Here is a 6,849-nt window from a genome sequence, read left to right on the forward strand (position 1 = left end):
TGACTTAAGATTTCTTTCATGAACTTAGCATAAGAAGGTATTTGCTCAAGTGCCTCTGTAAACGGAATCTTTATTTCAAGAGTCCTGAGATAGTCTGCAAAGCGGGCAAATTGCTTATCCTGTTCCGCTTGGCGGTGTTTTTGAGGATAAGGCATCTTGGCTTTATATTCTTCAACCTTAGATGTTGCAGGTTTATTCCTTACAGAAGTGGTTGAAGAAGCCTTGTTAGAGGGATTACTGTCAGCACTCTCAGGTGTCTGATCCTCCCTTGGCGTATGAACGCCAGGATTGGGTGGAAAATGGGCGTTTAACGCCAACTTTTCCCCCTTTTCTGGCATTTGAACGCCAGAACTGGGCAAGGAATGGGCGTTTAACGCCAGCTTCCCTTCCCTTTCTGGCGTTTGAACGCCAATAACGTTCCTCTCTAGGCTCTTACTGTCCTCAGAGGGATTTTGAACAGTGGTTTGGTTATCCTCTGTCAATTGTTCCTTGTTTGGCTTTTTGCTCTTTTGAGCAGTGTTATTCAGTGTCTTCCCACTCCTCAGTTGAACTGCTTGACATTCCTCTGTTATCTGTTTGGATATTTGCTGTTTTGCTTGATTCAACTGCAGTTCTATGCTCTTGTTAGCAACTTTAGTTTCATGGAACATCTCTTTAAAGTCTGCTAACTATTCTGTCATCAGGAGCAATTATTGGTTAAGCTCAATTATCTGTTCTTGAGGATTAGGGTCAGTGACTACTGCCATGACTTCCTCTTTTGGAGAGAACGTATTGCTAGAGTACAAATATTGGTTTCTAGCAACAGTGTCTATAAGCTCTTGAGCTTCTTCAATTGTCTTCCTCATGTGTATAGATCCACCAGCTGAGTGGTCTAAAGACATCTGAGCTTTTTCTGTAAGCCCGTAGTAGAAGATGTCTAACTGTACCCACTCTGAAAATATTTCAGAGGGGCATTTTCTTAGCATACCTCTATACCTCTCCCAGGCATTATAAAGGGATTCATTATCCTCTTGTTTAAAGCCTTGGATGTCCAGCCTTAGCTGTGTCATCCTCTTTGGAGGGTAAAAGTGATTCAGGAATTTGTCTGATAACTGTTTCCATGTCTTTATGCTTGCTGTAGGTTGGTTATTCAACCACCTTTTAGCTTGATCTTTTACAGCAAATGGAAACAGTAATAGTCTGTAGACATCCTGATCCACCTCTTTATCATGTACTGTGTCAGCAATTTGTAAGAACTGTGCCAGAAACTCAGTAGGCTCTTCCTGTGGAAGACCGAAATACTGGCAATTTTGCTGCACTATGATAATGAGTTGAGGATTTAGCTCAAAGCTGCTTGCTTTGATGGGAGGTGCACAGATGCTACTCCCATATGCAGCTGTAATGGGGTTAGCATATGACCCCAGAGTCCTTCTGGACTGATCAATCCCACTTAGGTCCATAATGGATAAAGGGAAATGATATGGATTGCAAATAGATAAAATATTTTGTTTTTTTTTTTTTGAATTAAACGAAAAAAAATAAAATAAAATAAAAGGAAATTAAGATAAAAATTCGAAAATCAAAAAGAAAATAAGATCAAAGCAAATTGAGAACTGAATCAATTAGTTGATCAAATTTCGAATAAAATGGGTTCCTAACACTCACATACACTTGCATTCCATGATCTTCTGTTGCGTCGCTGAGACTAGGAATTCTTGCAGAGTTTTGTGTGATGATCTAGTGTTTTTTTATTGAAGTCCCCTTTTTCTTCTAAACTTTTCCTATTTATAGGTCCTAAGGATAGACATACTCCTGAATAATCTTGACCACAACCTTAGTTCCTCCTTTTTCTTAGGCCATGACGTTACTTTGACCCTGAAGAATCTTCATGGTGGACATTCCCACGTCCTATTCTGCCTTGCACTTCAATCCCCACGTTTTCATTGTGTCTTGTATTTAATCATGTGATTTTTATGGTTTTGACTCATTTCTCATCATTAAGACATCGACCTTGACTATCATTCTTATTGTAGTCGAAAGTGTTGTTTCCCTATATTCAAAGAACTGATCCGTCGATCTTTCCCAAATTCCAACGAATTGCAGTCGAATTACTTTATAAGTCGAAAATCGTACAAAAAATTGCCCTTTAAAACTTTTCTTTTCAAAATGCGAAATGATAAGTTTTATTCAGCTACGTGCCATCACGTGCCACTTTAAAATTTTAAAATTTTTGAAAAAGACGGTTATGAGAACATGAAACGGTTTGCGTGTTCTTGAAAATTCGAAATTGCAATCACACTTTTGCAACTCCGCACAACTAACCAGCAAGTGCACTGGGTCGTCCAAGTAATACCTTGCGTGAGCAAGGGTCGATCCCACGGAGATTGTCGGCTTGAAGCAAGCTATGGTTATCTTGTAAATCTTAGTCAGGATATCAGAAATTATCAGGATTGATTGTGAAAAGAAAAAGAACATGAAATGGTTACTTGTTTTGCAGTAATGGAGAATAGGTTGAGGTTTTGGAGATGCTCTGTCTTCTGAATCTCTGCTTTCCTACTGTCTTCTTCATCAAACACGCAAGGCTCCTTCCATGGCAAGCTGTATGTAGGGTTTCACCGTTGTCAATGGCTACCTCCCATCCTCTCAGTGAAAATGTTCCTATGCTCTGTCACAGCATGGCTAATCATCTGTCGGTTCTCGATCAGGCCGGAATAGAATCCAGTGATTCTTTTGCGTCTGTCACTAACGCCCCGCCTTCAGGAGTTTGAAGCTCGTCACAGTCATTCAATCATTGAATCCTACTCAGAATACCACAGACAAGGTTTAGACCTTCCGGATTCTCTTGAATGCCGCCATCAGTTCTAGCTTATACCACGAAGATTCCGGTTAAAGAATCCAAGAGATAACTACTTAATCTAAGGTAGAATGGAGGTGGTTGTCAGGCACGCGTTCATAGTTGAGAATGATGATGATTGTCACGGATCATCACATTCATCCGGGTTAAGAACAAGTATTATCTTAGAATGGAAGCAAGCATGATTGAATGAGAAACAGTAGTAATTGCATTAATCCATCAAGACACAGCAGAGCTCCTCACCCCCAACCATGGGGTTTAGAGACTCATGCCGTGGAAGATACACAAAGAAACGTGTAGAGTGTCATGAGGTACAGATACAATGTCAAATGATCCTATTAATAGTAAACTAGTAGCCTAGGGTGTACAAAGATGAGTAAATGACTTAAAAATCCACTTCCGGGCCCACTTGGCGTGTGCTTGGGTTGAGCAATGAAGCATTTTCGTGTAGAGACCTTTTCTGGAGTTAAACGCCAGCTTTCATGCCAGTTTGGGCGTTTAACTCCAAGTTTCATGCCAGTTCCAGCGTTAAACGCTGGAAATATTGAGGCCGAATTGCCACGCCGGTTTGGGCCATCAAATCTTGGGCAAAGTATGGACTATCATATATTGCTGGAAAGCCCAGGATGTCTACTTTCCAAGGCCGTTGAGAGCGCGCCAATTGGGCTTCTGTAGCTCCAGAAAATCCACTTCGAGTGCAGGGAGGTCAGAATCCAACAGCATCTGCAGTCCTTTTCAGTCTCTGAATCAGATTTTTGCTCAGAACCCTCAATTTCAGCCAGAAAATACCTGAAATCACAGAAAAACACACAAACTCATAGTAAAGTCCAGAAAAGTGAATTTTAGCCAAAAACTAATAAAAATATACTAAAAACTAACTAAATCATACTAAAAACATACTAAAAACAATGCCAAAAAGCGTACAAATTATCCGCTCATCACTTATGTAAATCAATAGTGGAAATTTCAGATAGGCGTATGGAGATGTTGTGCTCCTCTTGAATCTCTACTTTCTTATTACATTCATCCAATCCTTCTTACTCCTTTCCATGGCAAGTTGTATGTAGGGCATCACCGTTGTCAATGGCTACATCCCATCCTCTCAGTGAAAACGTTCCTATGCTCTGTCACAGCACGGCTAATCATCTGTCGGTTCTCAATCAGGTTGGAATAGAATCCATTGATTCTTTTGCGTTTGTCATCACGCCCAGCCTTCAGGAGTTTGAAGCTCGTCACAGTCATTCAATCCCAGAATCCTACTCGGAATACCACAGACACGGTTTAGACTTTCTGGATCCTCATGAATGCCGCCATCTATCTAGCTTATACCACGAAGATTCTGTTGAGGAATCTAAGAGATATGCGCCCGGCCAAGAGTAGAACGGAAGTGGTTGTCAGTCACGCGCGTTCATAGGTGAGAATGATGATGAGTGTCACGGATCATCACATTCATCAAAGTTAAGTGCAACGTATATCTTGGAATAAGAATAAAAGAGAATTGAATAGAAAGTCATAGTAATTGTATTGAAACTTGAGGTACAGCAGAGCTCCACACCCTTAATCTATGGTGTGCAGAAACTCCACCGTTGAAAATACATAAGTGAAAGGGTTAGGTATGGCCGAATGGCCAGTCCCCATGATCTGAGAACTAATCATCCCAAGATGTCTAATACACTAGTAAAAAGTCCTATTTATAATAAACTAGCTACTAGGGTTTACATGAGTAAGTAATTGATGCATAAATCCACTTTTGGGGCCCACTTGGTGTATGTTTGGGCTGAGCTTGATCTATCCACGAGCTGAGGCTTTTCTTGGAGTTGAACTCCAAGTTATAACGTGTTTTGGGCGTTCAACTCCGGATCATGACGTATTTCTGGCGTTTAACTCCAGACAGCAGCATGTACTTGGCGTTCAACGCCAAGTTACGTCGTCAATTCCCGAATAAAGTATGGACTATTATATATTGATGGAAATCTCTGGATGTCTACTTTCCAACGCCGTTGAGAGCGCGCCATTTGGAATTCTGTAGCTCCGGAAAATCCATTTCGAGTGCAGGGAGGTCAGATTCCAACAGCATCAGCAGTCCTTTTGTCAGCCTTTTTCAGAGTTTTGCTCAAGTCCCTCAATTTCAGCCAGAATTTACCTGAAATCACAGAAAAACACACAAACTCATAGTAAAGTCCAGAAATGTGAATTTAACATAAAAACTAATGAAAACATCCCTAAAAGTAGCTTGAACTTACTAAAAACTACCTAAAAATAATGCCAAAAAGTGTATAAATTATCCGCTCATTACAACACCAAACTTAAATTGTTGCTTGTCCCCAAGCAACTGAAAATCAAATAGAATAAAAAGAAGAGAATATACTATAAATTCCAGAATATCAATGAATATTAATTATAATTAGATGAGCGGGACTTGTAGCTTTTTGCTTCTGAACAGTTTTGGCATCTCACTTTTTCCTTTGAAGTTCAGAGTGATTGGCGTCTCTGGGAACTTAGAATTTTGGATAGTGTTATTGACTTTCCTAGTTAAGCATGTTGATTCTTGAACACAGCTACTTATGAGTCTTGGCCGTGGCCCTAAGCACTTTGTTTTCCAGTATTACCACCGGATACATAAATGCCACAGACACATAACTGGGTGAACCTTTTCAGATTGTGACTCAGCTTTGCTAGAGTCCCCAGTTAGTGGTGTCCAGAGCTCTTAAGCACACTCTTTTGCTTTGGATCCTTTTTACCCTTGCCTTTTGGTTTTAAGGGCTATTGGCTTTTTCTGCTTGCTTTTTCTCTTTTTTTTTTCAAAATATTTTTTTTCGTCAATTATTTTATTTATTTATTTATTTATTTTTTGCCATTCACTGCTTTTTCTTGCTTCAAGAATCAAATTCATGATTTTTCAGATTGTCAATAACATTTCTCCTTGTTCATCATTCTTTCGAGAGCTAACAATTTTAACATTCATAAACAACAAGATAAAAAATATGCACTGTTCAAGCATTCATTCAGAAAACAAAAAGTATTGTCACCACATCAATATAATTAAATTAAATTCAAGGATAAATTCGAAATTCATGTACTTCTTGTTCTTTTGAATTAAAACATTTTTCATTTAAGAGAGGTGAAGGATTAATGGATTTTATTCATAGCTTTAAGACATAGTTACTACATCCTAATGATCATAAAGTAGAGACACAAAACATAGATAGACATGAAGGATAAAAACCGAAAAAACAGGGAAAATAAGAACAAGGAATGAGTCCACCTGAGTGAGGGTGGCGCCTTCTTGAAGATCCAATGGTGTTTTTTGAGCTTTTTTATGTCTCTTCCTTGCTTCTGTTGCATGATCCCTAGTGATTTTGGTGTTCCTATCCTTAGTTGCTTCCAATAATTATGTGGAGGAACATGTATCCCCTGAGGTATCTCAGGGATCTCTTAATTTGCAGTCAAATGTTCTACCACTGAGCTATAAACCCTTTAGATGAGTCTTTCCATCTCCCATGACTCAGAGGTGGAAGCTTTTGTCTTTTTCCTTGTTCCTGCTCATATAGGGAAGAAGAGAACAAGAAAAGAAAGAGGAATCCTCTATGTCATAGTATAGAGATTCTTTTATGTTAGTAGAAGAAGAAAGGGAAGAAGAGTGAAGAAGAATGGGTAAGGATAGAGGTGGTGATTTGAGATGAAGAGAAGTGAAGAGAAGTGTTAGTAAATAAATAAATAAATAGAAGAAGAGGAGAGATAGAAAATTTTCGAAAATAATTTTGAAAAAGTGGTTAGTGATTTTTGAAAATTAAAGGAAGAAATAAAATCAAAATTAAAATTTGAAACAATTAGTTAATTAAAAAGAATTTTGAAAAAGAGGTGAGATATTTTCGAAAATTGAAGAGGGAAAAGTAGTTAGGTGGTTTTGAAAAAGATAAGAAACAAACAAAAGGTTAGTTGGTTGATTGAAAAAGATTTGAAGTTTTTAATTTTAAAAAGATAAGAAGATAGGAAGATAGAAAAGATATTTTAAA

The sequence above is a fragment of the Arachis hypogaea genome, chromosome 5, assembly GCF_003086295.3.
Source record: "Arachis hypogaea cultivar Tifrunner chromosome 5, arahy.Tifrunner.gnm2.J5K5, whole genome shotgun sequence".
Classification (NCBI taxonomy): domain Eukaryota; kingdom Viridiplantae; phylum Streptophyta; class Magnoliopsida; order Fabales; family Fabaceae; genus Arachis; species Arachis hypogaea.